Here is a 16,411-nt window from a genome sequence, read left to right as displayed (position 1 = left end):
AAATGCATTTAGTTAGCAGGTCTGCTCCATATATGGAGGGGACATTCTCTTGAGAGTACAGGGTTTGATGAGGGCCGGGCCTTAGTTTTCTGAGAACTAGTTTTCGCCAGCTGCAACATATGGAATGTCAGAACAGCTGGGTTCTATGACATCAGGAGAACCTGGGCACCATATATGGGGGTATTCCTATTGAGTGACTGACAGGCATTTCCATGTATGGGGATAATGAGTGACTGACGGGAATTTCATAGTAAATGCGACTTGCGGTCACAATAATATATCAGTATTCTGAATTTCTGCGGGCCGCATTTGGCCCCCAGGCCACCAGTCCAGTTGGCTACACCACTCACGCACGCACGCACGCACGCACGCACGCACGCACGCACGCACGCACGCACGCACGCACGCACGCACGCACACACACACACACACATTCCATTCTTAAACAGAGCTTTACAGTAGGGTGTAACCCTACAGGTTCATACATGATTGTATAGGGTACCAGGATCATTCTGTTGAAACTGTACAGCCACAGGAATCCTTTCTGTTTAAACAGCAGAGCCACAGTCCAGCTGTCTACACAGTACACTACAGGTCTCGTCTGGTTCCACTCAGATCCAGATGCAACAATCACTGGTTTCCGCTCTCCCCGTTGATTGGGATTCATTTCCCAGGGTACCGCCAACAGCGGCTCCTGACGCTCTCCATCTACACAGAGCCAGGCAGCCTTCTTCACTAGCTGGACTGGCCCACTCCCCTCCCCTAGCCTGCATCAACACAGAGCAGGCCAGCCTTCCCTAATAGCTGGACTGGTCTGGCCCACTCAATTCAATTCAATTTTCAATTCAAAGGGCTTTATTGGCATGAGAAAACATACGTTTACATTGCCAAAGCAGAAAGCACAATACAACAATACAGCAATACAATCAAAACAAAAAAATATGTACATTTGAAAGTCAGAATCTTCAATAGATCAATTTCTATGTACCAAGATCACTGGATGCAGGTATAGTGCAGGAATATACACAATGATTAGTCTTTAGGGTGGTTGTGTTCCGTTTGATATCCTTCTCCTATCACAGCAACTCACGAATCTTGCTGCTGTGTTTGCACATTGTTGTACTTCGCCCAGCAGATATGGGAGTTTTTTGTCATTGGTCATGTTTTCAAAATCTCTGTGTGTGGTTGTAATCTGTGGGAAGTATGTGTCTCTGATGTCTTGGTACAATGGACAGATCATAGATGGTTAGGAAGTGTAGCTCGGTTTCCACTTCCACTTCCCCTCCCCTGCATGCCGTTGTTGAAGATAAGAGGACGAACACACACACACAAGTAGTACGTAGTGCTTTATGTGATTGGCTAGGGGGAGTCAGGGGAGGGGACAGAAAGCTGATATAGAGGGTTGGGCTTGTAATGTTTCATGAAGTGCCACACCCCAACCATAGATTCATGTAAACAGTGTTGGCTGCAGCACATTTGATGTGAACTTGGGGGAAACATAGACATAAGCCCTCTGGCGGTATCTCTTTGTTTCTTATCACCAGCTAACTACGCCAACTTACAGACGGAGTGTTAATGTGAGTGTTGATAGCTTACTGTATGTCTTTCATTCATAATGACTTTCATTTATGTTATCTTTAGGAGCTGGAGTGGTTTATTTTGGCCTGACCACATTTTTGTCTCCATTGGTCCCTGCCCTGCCTAAACAGAGAAGGTTGCTGTGTGCCTGGTGTCTTCACTAGTCAGAGGTCAAGAAAAGGGGGTTACACCACAAGGATTAACAGCTGTAACCCTACTCAGTCTTTCAGGTGAACCTCTCAGTCCAGACCAGAACATCATGCATTTGCTCATACTGATCATTGGAGTCATGCTTTTCCCTAAAGGTAAGTATTTTGTGTGAGAGAGAGAGAGAGAGAGAGAGAGAGAGAGAGAGAGAGAGAGAGAGAGAGAGAGAGAGATAGAGAGAGAGAGAGAGTGTGTGTGTGTGTGTGTGTGTGTGTGTGTGTGTGTGTGTGTGTGTGTGTGTGTGTGTGTGTGTGTGTGTGTGTGTGTGTGTGTGTGCGTGCGCGTGCATGCGTTTCTTTAAACTAGAGTGAATATCAATAGTATTTTATTGGCAGTGTGGCCAAATGTACGACATCTGTGCTGTGAACAAAACAAAAACCTATTCAGCCTTTTTTCACATGCATGCAGTGCATTGCTATTATAATTACAGTCCAATGAATACATTGTCTTTGTTCAAAAAGTGCATAAAATCTGCCATGTATGATATGGTCTAAAGCAAATCAATGACTGTGATGTATATACCGTACATATTATGTTTAACACTATTTTATTTTTCACACACTCACTCACATGCAAAAATCTAAGCCACGGATTGTAACGTTTTGAATCATGATGGCATACGCGTACGTACAATGATCAATGAACATGTGTGATGTTGATATTAGTTAATCAACTGTAGCCTGTGTGACATGTTCTGCTGTCTTACAGCGTATGCACTGAAGTGTTATGCATGTGGGCAAGGTGGAGCTAAAGACCAATGTGAATATAAAGAACTAGGAAAAGAAAAGCTCTGTCCTGGATCCCAGCAATGTACGGCAATGTCTGTGTCAACAACTAACGGTATGTCATATCCTATAGACTATCCTGTGCCTTTTGATATGTAGTAGTAGTAGTATATATGTAGTAGTAGTAGTAGTAGTAGTAGTAGTAGTAGTAGTAGTAGTAGTAGTAGTAGTAGTAGTAGTAGTAGTAGTCGCAGCAGCAGCAGCAGCAGCAGCAGCAATATTTGTTTTATTCTGAATAACGTCAGAAACCTGACATTATTATCTGGTTGCATTGAAGTGTATGATTCAACTTGTCATGGTTTATAGTGATTATAATTGTTTTAAAACCCTGTAGTATGCCCGGGCTGGGCCTAGCGGTCCGGGCACCTAGGCTGGTGATCCAGCTGCCTGACTGCGTGTCGCGGGTTGGAGTCCCAATCCCGATCCTGCGTGTCTCCCCCCATCCAACTCTTTCCCAGTGTGTGTGTCCCCCCCTAACCTGACTCCGCCAGATGGGGCAGCAGAGAGTACACTGGGTTCCCCCCTCCTGCTCCCATCTGGGAACTCTCAGGCAGACTTGATGCCCGGCCACAAAACGGCCTGGCCAATCAGCGGCAGCTAGAGGCGGGATCAAGGCAGCACTGTGTATGCCTTGTTCCCAGATGGGAGCAGGAGGGGGGAACCCAGTGTACTCTCTGCTGCCCCATCTGGCGGAGTCAGGTTACCCCCCCCCCCCCCCCCCCCAAAGATAAGTAACTTGGGGGAGAATTGTAATATCGAATCGCAACAATCGTATGATTAAGAATCGCAATATAGATCGGCACCTTAGGTATCGAGATCATATCGAATCCGAAAGTAAGTGAATCGTCCCACCCCTATAGTTATTAACCTCTCATGTACCTGGTTATAGATTACAAAGTTACCTTGAGCAGACCTTCTTGTATGATGAAGACATTATTAGTTTGAAGCTAATGTTCTGTTTGTTTTCAGTGGAACCATACCCCAAAGGTGTGGGGTACAACATGAAGAATTGTTTGCCAGCTGATCAGTGCATCAATGGCAGTGGCACAGTGTACTTTGGCAACGTACACGTTTATGAGAACAATCAATGCTGTTCCACTGACCTCTGCAATGTTAATTATTTTAGAGGTGGTAAGTACCTGGTCCTATACCATCTGTGGTGTCTTCTAAACTTAAATGTAATAACTAGTGTATAGCATGAAGGAGAATACATTATGTGCATGTATGTTTCCTTGTTTTGTGAAACAATCTGGTTTTGGTCTAGTATATGTTTGTTTATTCTCCATACTGAAACATAGGACTGCAATTAAACAAATGCATCTAATATAAGGGGTGGAGACCATGCAAACACCAACATGGCTTGTTTTGTGTCAATGCATTGTGTCAATGTAGTTTCGAAGGCTATACTAAATTATTTGATGTAATTGTATGACAACAAAAAAATACTTTAATATTGACAGACCTGTCTATTTTATACACATATCTCTACCCGTAAATGTACCTGCATTTCAGTCTTATCATGCTCCCGCTATGGCACCTGAAATTCCCCACGGTCATGGTGATCGTAGAAATAAGTAAATAAATAAATAAAATAAAACATTTCTTGAACCAAGAAAGAAAAAAAATAAGAAAACAACTGAGGTGTTTACTATTAAAACTACTGAAAAAACAAACAAATAAAAACATCTTCTTAACATAATATAGTGTCAATCGTAGAATCAAACAAGTAACAAATTGAATGTATTGGTGACACATGGTTTAATTAGCCACTGTGTCCGGTGGGTTGTCGGCAAGTTGAAAACATGTATGTATATGTATGTTTTGTTGGAGACCTTCATGGTGCTCAGGGTTTGAGACATTGTTATTAATTATTTTATAATTATATCAAAAATGTAAACCTTACAGATAATCTCGACAGCTTGATTAAGAATGGTAAGAAGTGCTACACTTGCACAGATCCACTGGACTGCAGCAACACACAGAAGACATTATCGTGTTTAGGGGATCAGGACCGCTGCATGTCAGGTAGATCAGCCTATGGCTTCATATGACTGCCTCTCCAGTTGAGCAAATATTATATTTAATATTACACAGTCCTCAGCTCTGAAGGATGCTCAAAAGTAAATTATTTTCCCGAGTATGCAGCACAGATAGTAATATGGGTTTTTTGTGTTCACAGTGCTCGATGGAGGCCAAAACATGACCCTGATCGGCTGTGTCACAAAGAGTTTGTGTGGAGATAAGCAAGCGCTCCTAAACATGTTGATTAATGTTACAGTGTCCAACGATGCTAAAATAAGCTGCTGTGAAGATGCATTGTGCAACGGTGTCAAGATCACTACAGCTACAAGCACTGCTGTTAATCCTACAAGTCCTAGAAGGCTCCTGTTCCTGGTAGCATCATTGATGTTTGGCCTCATGCTCCTGTAGCAATAGTGCATGTTATTTATAGGCTAAAGACATACTGCGATCCAGGCACTCATTAAGGCATGGTTGCCTTAAAAAATAATTATGGCTTTCTCTCCTTTTTACTCCTGAGTGCCTGGATTGTCCGTTTTTTTGTTTCTTTCTTTGTTTTCTTTTTTTTTTTTTTGCATGTTTGATCCTGTTTGATTACCTTTTTATATATCCTCGGTGAGCACCTGATTGTTTGCTTCAGAGCTCCACCAGGAGGCAGACTTATGCAAAACACATTTTTGGATATTACTCCTTGAGAATGTATCCAAATTTCATGCACATCTGTACACATGATAGACAGGTCTGTTTGATTTCTCATATTCCATCCTGATTGGCTAAGATCTAAAGTTTGCAGGAGTTGCCCGCTTTGTACAAAATGCCGCAAATCATGAATGCAGCTTCTGACTGTGGTGAAACTGTCCCCAATAGGCTGAGGAAGTAATGCCACTTGACATTTTTCAAATTAGCCTCATGGTGGCGCTATAACAGGCCAGTCTTTACTTATAACTGCACTGATCTGCGTACAACTTTGTATGCGCAGTCCCTATAGGGCCATGGGAAATTAGCCTGGCTAATAAGCCAGACCGAATCAGCCGTTGGCAAAAAAAAAATTGCCTGCTGGCGGATTACGGTCTGGAGAGGCTCAATTGTACGCCCATTTCCTACACCAGAGAACTGGTGTGGCCAATCAGGACACGGTATGCAATATGGGCGGGCTTTGGTACAGTGACGTTCAATGCTTGAGACCTTTGACTGACAGTAGCTCTGACCAATTGCGTCAAAGAGAAAATGTTTGAACCCGCCCCCCAGGAAACAAGATCCATACACAGCATCTCCAGACTCAAATACCACACAGTGTGATTTGAGTCTGGCTTATTAGCCAGGCTAATGGGAAATTGCCTGTGTCATAATAAATCTTCCTCAGCGTTGTTGACCATTTCTGACTTTCTGACTGTTTTCCAAAATGCCCTCGGGAGATAAAGGACCCTGCAGTTTAGATACAGGGGAGTCATAGGCCATTTCATTTTTTGCCCATAGGTATAGACTCAATTGTAAACAACAGCCAGGTGAGAGGAAATGATCCCATCATTGATGGCTGAATGTTACAACTACAGTTCTGTGATTAACACGCTGATGAAATGAAGCAAGGAGAGACGATGAGACGAGAGAGTCCTCCTTCAGTGTTGTTTATTTTCAACATAACTGTCTCTTATGCAAGCCTTTTATAAAGACGTACTGTATACATTATGTGATTGAATAACTGGCATAGAACATTGTGCATGTTAGAGTTAAGGCAGCAGAATATTTGCCTATTCCACCACAAATGTGGATGTATTTAAAATTAAAATAAAGACTATATCCTGGATAAAATTAAGTGTTTTATTTACAAGTGAACAGGGAAAACTATAAGGACTGGTGAGTGCCAAATTAAATAATGAAAATAACTTGCACACTCTAGTGGGTTTAATATAAAATGCCTGCAAGATGAAAATTTAATGTAGCTTATGTACCCCAAATCTTACCTAGGTTTGGTTTCCCTGATAGAAACAGAAAATACTTAACAGAAGTAGAACGGATTAAGGCTGAGACAATTACACACACTTAGTGAACAGAGATAAAATAGCACGGAAATCATCCATCCATCTTCAATCGCTTATCCGTAGTCAGGTCGCGAGGGCAAACTTCCCTCTCCAGAGCAACATTTGTGACTTCCTCCTGGGAGATCCCGAGACGTTCCAAGACCAGTGAGTCGATGTGTTTCCTCCAACTGCGCCTTGGTCTGCCCCGGGGTCTCCTCCCAGTGGGACGTGCCTCGAGGACCTCCGGGAGACGCCCGAGAGGCATCCTAACCAGATGCCCGAACCACCTGGCTCCTTTCCAGGCGAAGAAGCAGCGACTCTACTCCGAGTCTCTCTCGTGTGACTGAACTTCTTGAGAAATCTCTCTCCCCGCTGTCGCCCCACATGATACGTAGCTTGCGGAGTTAGTTCAGTCAGATATACTCGAGGGGGTTCATGCCATGCCCATGGGCGCATATATACATGTATGCGTATTACCATGGTACTACACTCATGTTCATTCTTACATGCCTATGATGACTAAACTGACCAATTGCCTTATTTAAGCTCACCTCAGTCTCTGCCCTTCCTGCTGTCATCCTCCTGCTGTCATCCTCCCCGGACTGTTGGTATGCGCCTGTTGCACCACCAGTGGGCTCTGCTATCTGTTGTTCCCCATGGGGGGTTTCTCCCTGCTCTTAATGTTTTATGATGGTGTTTAATTGTGCCGAGCAGGGAGAAAATGCAGCAGAGCCGAACGCCAAGATTAATATCATATGCACACATATGATATTAATATTATGATATTCTCATTCTACAATAAATATTGGTAAATCTATTCGTGAGTTGTCTGACTGAACTTATGTAATTCACAAATCCCTACTGCACATCACATATTCAGCTAAACACTGAAGAAAAGCCTACAACAGGAAGGCCAAGAAACCCACCCACCCCCGCACGTGCACGCGCGCGCGCGCGCACGCACCCACCCACCCACGCACGCACGCACGCACGCACGCACGCACGCACGCACGCACGCACGCACGCACGCACGCACACACACACACAGTCACACACACACACACACACACACACACGGTTATGTAACCATTGCATATGGGGGATTGTGTGATTGGTTAGGGGAATGAGGGGAGTGAACAGAACACTGAGAGAGAAGGTGGCTTTTACTTTTAGTCGACGTGCAGCGCCTCAACCCTGTTATTAGATTACAGTCATCTAGTAACAGTATTGTAGCACATTTGACGTGATCTCAGGGAATAAACCCATAGGAATAAGCAGAAGAGACACAGCTGACCCTAAAATTCTAGCCTGCCAACTTACCAGCGGGGGTGTTGATGTGAGTGTTGATAGCTTGATACGTTGATATCTCTCATTTCCTTTTTAATATATACATTTTAGTTGTTTTAATAAAGTAATGTACTGAAGCTTCAGTTGTTTATATTGATGCAAAGCTTGACCATACTAGTCAGAATGTCTGTGAAATAGTGCAGATAATGTTTAGGTTGGGAACTTGTTTGTTAACAAGTGATAATATGTTTGGGTATATTGTGCCTGGTTATGTGGTTAATGGTCAGGTATTTTTATTTGGTTGATTGTTTCGTGGGATATTCACTCAATCCTTCCGTTTTAGGTGAAGAGAACGGGGTCACACAGACGTATTAACAGCTGAACCTCCCAGTCCAGAACATCATGCATTTGCTCTTACTGATCATTGGGATCACGCTTTCCCCTAAAGGTAAGTCTTTCTTGTGTGTGTGTGTGTGTGTGCGTGTGTGCGTGTGTGTGTGTGTGTGTGTGTGTGTGTGTGTGTGTGTGTGTGTGTGTGTGTGTGTGTGTGTGTGTGTGTGTGTCCACATCCATGTGTACAGTAAACACACCTCAGAACATCGGTGTTGACGACAGAGAGGTCTCCTTGGGGTAGACTCAGAGACCAGTTCAGTGCAAAGCGGTACGCCCTTAGGCCCTCATTTATCAAAGTGGCGTACGCCAAAATATGGGTGCATTTATCATTTCCGCAAAACCTTGAACTTGAACGTGAGCCAGGACAAAAATCACACAGACATCGAAACATATGTATTCACTCCTAAAATGTTAATATAAAACTGTATGTATATGGTCTACATGTAAAAAAAAAAAAAAAGGAATAGGCCTACATCAACGATGTGTCTTTGTGTCATATGAAATTGGTAGGAGATTACCAACTTTACAAGCAATTAAAATCGCGCAATTAAAACAATGTTGCAAGTTTAGATGCTTAAGCCATTTAAACAGTGTTTTGCATGAGCGCATACCGTTTTTACAGAGGATTTGCGATGCCTGTGCTTGCAAGTTGCGTGTGCGTGCGTGCGTCTGTGTGTGTGTGTGTGTGTATGAGAGGGGGAGGTGAGGCGGGCAGCAAGGCAAGCGGGGGAAACTTTTTTATTGGCTTTTTGACATCGTGTAACCATGGTATCCATGAGTTGTTTGGTCATATTGCAGTTGTGCATGTCGCAAAAACGAGGGTGAGGCTTGATTTCTTAGGGCGTGCCAGATTGATTTCAGCCGTCACATTTATCACTGCTAGGAATGAAATTAAGGAAGGATCAGCTGTTTGCGATCACTTTATAAATGCCATGGCGACGTGGGTGTACTACAAAACCGACGCTCGAATTTGGGGCAGATTTTACACTCAATTGATAAATGAGGGCCTTAGAATATTAATGGAAACGTCACCAAGAGGAAACATTGAAGCGAAAAAGACATGGTGGCCGAAAGTGGTATTGCAGCTCGAGCGGCATTTGGGCCAATCACATGAAAGCGCCGAGCCAATACACAACACCAGCGGCGGTCGTTCATGGCTCGTTCGCAGTGTGCGCACCGCACACACACGGTACTCATTCATATCGCCTCATGCACTGCATGGGTGAGCAACTCAATGCAAGTAGGTGGGAGGAGAAATCTGGTGACGTCTCTATATAACTCTATGGGAACGCCCCCTAGCCTGGTTAACCACTCCCCCTTTATAGGAATACCCTAAGCTAAGTATATATAATTATATAACTAACTGCCTTCCAAAGTTAGCAGGCCCTAGGTAGGCAACCTGACCTGGCAGAGACCTACGTACGCTCTGAGGAGGAGCGCACCTTTTTTCCAGCTGTGTAACCTGTGTGATATTTTCTGCCTGTTGTCTCACAGCCTATGCCCTGAAATGCTATGCATGCGGGGACGGAACGCCTTCAGAACACTGCTACTATGACGAACTAGGAAAAGAAATAGTTTGTCCTGGATCTCACCACTGCGCTGGATTGGTAGTCACGGCACATAACAGTATGTGATAGAGGCATAGACTATGGTCTGTGCCTTTTTTTCTTGTAATATAAAATACATTGCAAAGTCACCTTTAAGTTATCTTGAGCAGATGTTCTAGTATGATGAAGACATTATTAGTCTGAAGCTAATATTCTGTTTGTTTTCAGTGGAGCCATACCCCAGTGGTAAGGGGTATAATATGAAGAATTGTTTGCTAGCTGATCAGTGCGTTAGTGGCACAGTGTACTTTGGAAACCAACACTTTTATGAGAACATGAAGTGCTGTTCCACTGACCTCTGCAACGTTAACTATACAGACTGTAAGTACCAACACTACCTGCGGTGTCTATGGTTTACATGTGTGTTTATTCTTCATACTTGATGGGAAAAAAGTTTAAAAAAACTATAAACAATGTAGCGAATGGTGGAAAAAAAGATTGGTTATGTTGTGAAGGAATGGAATACTGCACCAGTATGATTAAAGATACTTCAAATGATGTCACAGACAGCCGATTTGACCGTTTCACAGATCCTTTTGTGATCACTTAGGTTACATTAGTGCTTGTTGAGAGAACACAATTAAACGAGCACATCAGTCTGTATAATGCAATTTGCCGGGTGCACGGCTCACAAAGAAAATAATAACCAGCACTCCGAAGTCCTTCTGGTACTTTTAATTCATAGAGGCACGCACAGCATATATGGACATGTTTCGGCATTGCATATATGAATTAAGGCTCATCAGGGCCGGATTTTCCCTCCCAAGGGGAAGTGCCCCTGGGCTAGACAAAACTGAGAGAGAGAGAGAGAGAGAGAGAGAGAGATGTCGCTGTGCATGGCGGACTATAGGGATTTCCACAGCTACCCCATAACACAGCAGACACTGTCTGAAGTGCAGATAGCAGAGCAGAGCAGAAGCTCTCAATGTTTTAACCATAAAACTCACCTGCATACTCCAGTTTTTAAGTGATGAGGTGATCACCTCATCAGTGATCACCTCATCAGCGAGTACGAGTACGAATAGGCCTTTAGAAGTAGGCCTACAAGAAGGACTTTGGAGTGCTGGCTATTATTTTCGTATTGCTTGTTGAGAGAACCAGGAGCTGTATGGGAGAGCTTATTGAAACCTTGTCACATGCCGTTAATCCTTGAATCAAATGTAACAATTTAAAAGTATTGGTGGAAGGTTTGCATAGCTGTCCTGTGGGTTGTCGGCACGTTGAAAATGTGTATTCTCTTGTACATGGGTGTTCAATTATTAATAATTTTATCAAATTGTAAACCTTACAGTTAACAGCGACAGCTTGGTTAAGAATGGTAGAAAGTGCTACACTTGCACAAATCCAAAGGACTGCAGCAACACACAGACAGCGTTATCGTGCGTAGGGGATCAGGACCGCTGCATTTCAGGTAATGAGACTGCATGGCCCTCCGGTTTACCTGAAAAACCTTTATTCATTTTATTTTCGTGTACTTGGAGTATTATGCACAGACAGTAATATGTAGTTTTGTGTTCACAGTGGTAGAACATAATGGAGTCCAAAACGAGAACAGGATCGGCTGTGCCACAAAGAGCATGTGCGGCGATGTGCAAGCCCTCCTAAACATGTTGATGAACATTAGCCTGTCTGAAGATTCTACAATACGCTGCTGTGAAGGTGACTTGTGCAACAGCGTCAACATTGTTGATCCTACAAACATCAAGCCTTCGGGTCTTCAAGCTTCACATAACCTCGCTCCTGGTAGCAACAGCGCTGTGAGCCTCTTGATCCTGGTGGTAGCACCAGTGATGTTAGCCTCCTTATCCTGGTAGCACCAGTGATGTTAGCCTCCTTATCCTGGTAGCACCAGTGATGTTAGCCTCCTTATCCTGGTAGCACCAGTGATGTTAGCCTCCTTATCCTGGTAGCACCAGTGATATTAGCCTCCTTATCCTGGTGGTAGCACCAGTGATGTTAGCCTCCTTATCCTGGTAGCACCAGTGATATTAGCCTCCTTATCCTGGTGGTAGCACCAGTGATGTTAGCCTCCTTATCCTGGTAGCACCAGTGATGTTAGCCTCCTTATCCTGGTAGCACCAGTGATGTTAGCCTCCTTATCCTGGTAGCACCAGTGATGTTAGCCTCCTTATCCTGGTGGCACCAGTGATGTTAGCCTCCTTATCCTGGTAGCACCAGTGATGTTAGCCTCCTTATCCTGGTAGCACCAGTGATGTTAGCCTCCTTATCCTGGTGGCACCAGTGATGTTAGCCTCCTTATCCTGGTAGCAGTGATGTTAGCCTCCTTATCCTGGTAGCACCAAGCGGTGAAGTTATATGCTTAAAGTCATACTTTCTAACTTTTTTCTATTAAACAAAAGTTGAATGAATTATCTTTTGACAACATTTGTAAACAATACCCTGCAGTATTACTTTTTCAAGAAGATTATTATGCCAGAACTGCAAAAACAAACAGCGGAATAAGAGGAAGACGATGACAAACACAATAGGGTGCATTTCATGCTTGACCCCCTAATTGTTAGCTTGTTTGCCATAGCTTTCCCAAAAAGTATGAAGTGTGATTTAATGTTGAGAGCCTGCAGCTGCACTATGATTCAGGTTTACTGATTGGATATTACAATCCAAGCAGCAGAAATCTCCAGCCCTTTGGCTTAGTTTTTTTTTTTTTTAAATTGCCTTGTCATTGATTTAATTTGTTTTATTGTAGTTTAGTTTCACATTAGACCCCCCCCCCTTATGGCTGTATTTTATCTTGCTATTGTAAAGAGCTTTGTAACCCAGTTTCGAAAAGCAATTCATAAATAAAATGTATTATCTGCAACAGGTACACCTTGTAGTTGGTATGTTCAAATATTTAATAACTAAGCTCTGTGTAAGAACTATAGTTTGTGTGGTGCAACCGATTTTAACTTAGTGATGTGTCAATCTCAATTTAGTAAGTACAATCCATGTAATTAATGAAGGTATTCAAAAACATGGCAGGCAGATATCCAAGCCCAAAGCAGATACAAAGAGATTACATGAGGATAAACCAAATAACAGCAGAAGGCATCCTATAGACATCAATGTTTACTCTGATATGGAAGCATGCTTGATCAAAGTCAAACTGTCTGAGTCAATGGTTCTCAAACATTTCCATGTCAAGGACCCCCAGTATATATTCGGTTGTCGACGCCCATATATTTTATTGAAGAATACCAATATTCCAGTAGATAATGAGGCAAAAACAATTAGGTCTAATCGAAAAGGTTTATTTGAAGATAATACAAAAATGAGAATAAGTCAAAAAGATAAAGTAGATGATACAAAAAGTACAAAGAGTAAGAATGATATTGCCATACAAAGCAATGATGAACCAAAAGAGAGACTTGGTCCGTAGTTTAGTCGGCTATTAGCTGACTTCACTTTGCTTGCCTTCAGGTTATATAGCAGATGATTTCACAACGCAGATGATTTCACAACACAAACGATACCGGCACACACGAATATTCCGTGGCCATTTCCACGTTCTTCCAACAAAACACATTCATCATCTCCCACAGCTCTGTCCGTCTCATCGTCTCAGAACATTTGAGTACTGCCAGAAAAGGTCGACTTAACCTGAAAACAAGTCATTGTATGAACAAAACATAACATATTACCCACCAAACCAGCTCTGGTCTGAGGGAGCAATCAGAATGTCTGTGGTGTACTGTAACACTGCACTGGTTCAGAGGGAAACAACATGTCACACAAAGAGCAGTGCAGGGTCAACATGAATACACTCGGTCAGAGGGTACATTGAAGCATACATAGGTCAAAGGGTTAATAGAATATACACCTGTCTATATAGAATGATACGCCCCTATATGTGTGATTCCCCAACCATTTATTTGTATTTCTTTCGAGGGAAATAATAATTTAACAAAATGCTAACATTTGTCAGCATTGTTTTCTATAACCGATCTATAAGCTCACAACATATCGCATATCAAATATCATGACGTGTTGTGAGCCTATCGGTAATTCTTAACTGAAAATAGTTTTTTAAACTGTTCATTTTACTGGGGACTCCCGGAAACCCCCTCTAAGGACAGTAGGACACCTGGTGCTACCTCAGACCCCACTTTGAGAAGCAGTGGTTAGCCAGTAGACAGAATCAGATCAACATAGAGGCTGTTCTCAGCGGCCAAGCGCTGATGAAATCAGTGAATCACACAGACGACACGCTTGGCACAATTTGTCCCCCCCCACAAAAAAAATCCAATTTTCTGTATTATTATCCGGAGGCAGGCTGCAATTTCTGTGACTTTTATTCAATACAAGTGTCTGATTTGTGACTCTATTGGAAATCAATGTTCCACCTGCAGCGGTGGGGAGTAACAAGGTACATTTACTTGAGTACTTACAAAGTAAAAACAATTTGAGTGGACTTCACTCGAGTATTTGTACTTTTGTTTTGATACTTTCACTCCACTACATTTGAAAGAGAAATATTGCACTTTTGACCCCACTACATTTCAAGGAAGGGAGAAAATACATTATGATACCCTATTTCAAATAGTGATCTCAAGCAATGCATTATGCAATGTGTTGTAATCTATTATTGATATTATTTGTCTTCAAAAAAAACATTTTTTTGTCACATATTTTAATAGGCGACAGCAATGCATTGTTAGCAATTTTAATGTACTTTTTAATTTGTACTTTAATTTGAGCAAATTCCACCTGTAGTTGAGTAGGCCTAATATTTGACACGGAATATATATTTTCAATACTTTGTCCACCACTAGTGCATCGATCTCCACCAACATTTCCAACTTGTAGGTCAGAACATTTTCATCAACAGGTTGGAGTGAAGAGACTGAAACGTTATTTATAACGTTATTTTATAACGTGCTTGTGTGTGTGTGTGCGTGCGTGCGTGCGTCTGCAGTGTGAACTACATCTTAAGATCACAGTCCAGACTAATGATTGACTAACATTCTTCCTTTATGGCAATAAACAGCAGCCCTAAAACTCTGCGTGGGTCCTCACAAGAAAGGAAACATTATATGAATAATGTCAGTTATTTTTTTCCTCCAAACAAACTTGAACTAAAGTACAGCACTTGAGTAAATGTATTTAGTTACTTCCCAACGCCGGTGCAGGTTTTGTGACCCTAGGGGACGGAGTGGGAGGGACAGACAGACAGACAGACAGAGACGTCAGTCTAACCAGGTTAACATGCTACCATCACCATCCATCCACTGCCGTCCAGATAACATCAGACAATCAGGCTATAAACGCTAGCCACTCTGCTTTGTCTGCCATTGCTTTGGCCAGATCTTCTACTTCCAGCATTCCAGCGTCTTTCCAGTGTCTTTGGAAACAGCTTCTGAATAGGTAAAATATAGGAAGATATACAAATGCAGGACGCACAGAAGATAATGTCCACCTGACTCTAGTTGGACAAGGAAGTCTCCATGCAGAAGAGGAAAGTCAGAGATTATCTGGGGTCACCTCTCTGTCCAGGAAGAACTGCACAAATTTGGGTCACAGACTGCTGGTATGTCTCCATAACATAACTCTATATTTTGTTTCCACGGCAACATGGGTTTTAGCATGTTATTTAGACAGATGCTAGGTTCATTGGTTACCTTGTATCCTATAGATTTTCATTTGTACAGAATGATATTTACAGTAAGATAGCATGTTACAATAGACCCATGTGAGGTTAGTTTATAGTGTCTTCTCTGCACTATATGATATTTAACTTTTTTATTGACTACCGCTCTTGCTCAAGTTGCTCACTCTACTTATTCTGATCTCATGCTCGTAGTATATGTTGTTCAGGGAAAAGGTTGTCTGGTAACTGCCTAAATTGCAATTGTAATCTCTGTTTTAGTCGGATGGTCTTTCCAGGACATGTTCCCCACTGGGCATCAGAATGAACCTTCCAAATGGATTGTAGAAGACGTCTCCAGGTTGATGTTAATTGTCCTAAATGGATTGTAAGAGAATTCTCCAGGTTGATGTTTCTCATTTCTTCACTGTGGATCTCAGCTCTTCCACCAGTGGACACCTGCTGCAGACGTCTCCCGTGTCTCTTCCAGAGGAATTCTGAACGAAAGCACACTTGTCCAGTTGCAGCAACTATATCGTTCATTTCTGTATCGATTATTGTATTTTTTTCCTTTTTAGATTGAGTAATAGAGAAGCACCTTTTTTTGGTTTTATTTTTTAATATATATCAACAAATTATATATCAACTGAAAATTTAAAATCGTTTTTTTTATTATTTTCTTTATAAATCGTTAATAATTAAATTGATTAGTCTGATTGCAACGCGATGTGAGCTAGCACGTACCCCCGGCCTATACCTTTCCCTATTTTAGTACGTTGTGCAACCCTGTTGCGCAAAAACGGCCGATCAACAAGCTCACAACACATCGCAAAGCCACGTGTTGTGAGCTTGTAGATAGACTGTTTATTTTATTTTTGTACATTTTGTAAGACAAAACAAGATAATTTTTTGCCCCAAAAACCATTATTTAGT

The 16,411-nt window shown here is 42.3% G+C and overlaps 2 long non-coding RNA genes across 3 annotated transcripts; both read left to right on the top strand.

Annotated features, from left to right (window-relative positions):
- The first annotated feature begins 1,481 nt into the window (after positions 1-1,481).
- On the top strand, positions 1,482-6,277 carry LOC306912588. 2 transcript variants are annotated; one of them, XR_013788402.1, is made up of 6 exons: positions 1,482-1,577; positions 1,715-1,883; positions 2,494-2,625; positions 3,540-3,701; positions 4,476-4,595; positions 4,750-6,277. It is a non-coding gene; the product is annotated as an uncharacterized lncRNA (long non-coding RNA). The 2 variants fall into 2 exon arrangements; XR_013788403.1 differs by having other exon boundaries at positions 1,498-1,577; positions 1,710-1,883.
- Positions 6,278-7,823: 1,546 nt separating this feature from the next.
- On the top strand, positions 7,824-12,619 carry LOC306943192. Its single transcript, XR_013792366.1, has 6 exons — positions 7,824-7,943; positions 8,238-8,342; positions 9,782-9,913; positions 10,063-10,215; positions 11,186-11,305; positions 11,416-12,619. It is a non-coding gene; the product is annotated as an uncharacterized lncRNA (long non-coding RNA).
- Positions 12,620-16,411: the final 3,792 nt, after the last annotated feature.

The sequence above is a fragment of the Electrona antarctica genome (assembly GCF_951216825.1).
Source record: "Electrona antarctica genome assembly, chromosome: 19".
NCBI classification, from domain to species: domain Eukaryota; kingdom Metazoa; phylum Chordata; class Actinopteri; order Myctophiformes; family Myctophidae; genus Electrona; species Electrona antarctica.
This window is presented reverse-complemented; position numbering and strand designations above follow the sequence as displayed.